Below are 2,500 nucleotides of genomic sequence, written 5' to 3' on the forward strand. Positions count from 1 at the left end.
CGTGGGACCTGTGTGTGTTGCTTTCTTTATCGGTCCGCCTGGAAACAAATGCGCGACGCCAAACCCCTCGTGGAAGAAGAACGCCATCATGTTTACAACTGTGACAATGAGCGCTTACTAGGATCAACTAAGCGGTGGATTTTCAAAAGTATGTGAAGTTCGCGGCTCCATTTTTGCAGTAAACTTACGCAACGTCCTTGAATGGGCACACACACGAGCCGGGGTCTCTAACCAGACGCGATGTCATAAGATTCCAGCGACAAATAATTAGTCTGACTCTGTCCACACATGACGCGACTGCGAGATGCGTCAAAATCAATCAAAACCCACAGCCAATCAGAACAGCGTGTCGGCAGAGTCTCGCGGCACCAGAGAGTAATCCTGACGGCACTAACAAGATAATGGATACATAATCAAATTCACAAATATTACACCATTATTAAAAATACATGGGCTACTGAGTTACTAAAACAATCTTCGTCAAAGAATACACTTGTTTGTTCACAGTTTGAACGTTCTTGTTTCCATTTGTTTAATTTCAAGATCTGAGGTGAATTATCCATTGTTGCTTTTACAGCTACAAAGCTGTAGCACTAAATGATATTCAGTCACATTACATGCTTTTAACATTAAATAAAGCACATAAACAGTACCTGAGATTATCATTGCCACACTTTGTGTTTGTTGTTCCCGCCGTGACGTCGTAGAAAAATAGAAACCGTTTCTAAAATAGAGTCGTCGCCGTCGTGGCTAGGACAAAAACTCTGATTAACATGGAAGAGACGACTTTAATCAGCCGACTCCTAAAGTTTTTTAAATTCTTCATACATGTGTGGTTTCAATTGATTTTTACCCTATATGGGCATTTTTCCCTTCATAAAGCCATTATTTAAACCTGATTAAATGCATGCATCATCTTTTGTGACAATTTCATAAATTTAATCAAATTCGATTATAAAAATAAGACACCATATGGCTGTTACCAATCAAATGAAATCAGTATCAACCAAATTCATCTTTGCAATATTGAATATTAATATTTAAAATGATTTAAAACAAGAAAAGATGCTTTAAAGGGTAACTAAACACTAAAACAACTTTTTTTAGTTAATGATCTGTAAGAATGGAGCTTCATAAATGCTGTTCCTTGATTCCAGTACATTTTTTGACATTTGGGTTTAAAGTGTTTTAATTCTACAATATATGGTGCAGAATTACTTTGAATTATTATAATAATTATAAAGAATTACTTTTAGATTCGCAAATCTAAAGCATCAATTTGTCAGCTTGATCGTCTTCCGACTATATTGGTTAAAACGTGCATTCAGTCCCTGACCCCTCTTATAACTGCAACTATCCATTCCTCGCTTATCGCTTAACCCCCATTCTTAAGAAACCTGGGGCTGACCCCAGCAACTTTAACAATTTCCAACCAATTTCTAACCTCCCTTTCCTTTCAAAAATTCTTGAATAAACAGTTGCTTCTCAAATTCATAACCACCTCACCCACAATAGTCTCTATGAACAGTTCCAATCAGGCTTCCGTCCCCTTCATAGCACTGAAACAGCTCTTTGTTAAAATAACCAATGACCTCCTCACGGCTGCGGACTCTGGACTAGTAACAATCCTCATCATCCTGGACCTGAGTGCGGCTTTTGACACCATCTCCCACACCATCCGTATCGACCGATTAGCTTCCCTTGGATTATCTGATACACCCTTGCACTGGTTTAAATCATATCTCTCTGGCCGTACTCAGTTTGTACAACTCAAAAATAAAATTTCAGATCCCACTTTGCCCCCTTTTCCCCTGGTGTTCCCCAAGGCTCTGTCCTTGGACCACTTTTGTTCATTATTTACCTTCTCCCTCTTGGCCATATTTTTCGTAAACATAACATCCAGTTCCATTGCTATGCAGATGACACCCAGCTCTACTTATCCACCAAACCCACTACATCTCTCCCTCCCACCTCCCTATCAAATTGCCTTCAGGAAATCAGATCCTGGTTCTTGTTAAACTTTCTGAAGCTTAATAGTGACAAAACTGAACTCCTCCTTATTGGCAGCAAAACCATCCTCTCTAAAATAAATGACTTCTCCATCTCCATCGATAATTCATCTGTGTTTCCCTCCCCTCAAGTTAAGAGTCTGGGTGTCATCCTAGATAGCACTCTGTCATTTCAGTCCCAAATTAATAATATCACTCGGTCAGCATATTTTCATTTACGTAACATCTCTCGCTTAAGTCCAACTCTCTCCGCTAACAGTGCTGAAATTCTGGTTCACACCCTAGTTACCTCCCGCTTAGATTATTGCAACTCTCTCCTTTATGGGCTACCTGACAAATCCATTCATAAATTACAACTACTCCAAAATTCTGCTGCCCGTATCATTAACAGAACCCCCTTTATCAGTCACATAACACCTGTCCTGCAGCAACTTCATTGGCTTCCCTTTAAATATGGCATGATTTATAAAATTCTTCTCCTTACATTTAAA

At 39.2% G+C, this 2,500-nt stretch overlaps 1 protein-coding gene across 1 annotated transcript in view; it reads left to right on the top strand.

The window, feature by feature from the left end:
• The window catches only part of LOC143738117 (F-actin-uncapping protein LRRC16A-like), a 47,937-nt gene that overhangs the window by 30,975 nt on the left and 14,462 nt on the right, over nucleotides 1–2,500 (top strand). The window lies entirely within an intron of this gene.

This window comes from Siphateles boraxobius, unplaced genomic scaffold (assembly GCF_051911475.1).
Source record: "Siphateles boraxobius isolate OS27281-9 unplaced genomic scaffold, OSU_SipBor_1 138, whole genome shotgun sequence".
Classification (NCBI taxonomy): Eukaryota; Metazoa; Chordata; class Actinopteri; order Cypriniformes; family Leuciscidae; genus Siphateles; species Siphateles boraxobius.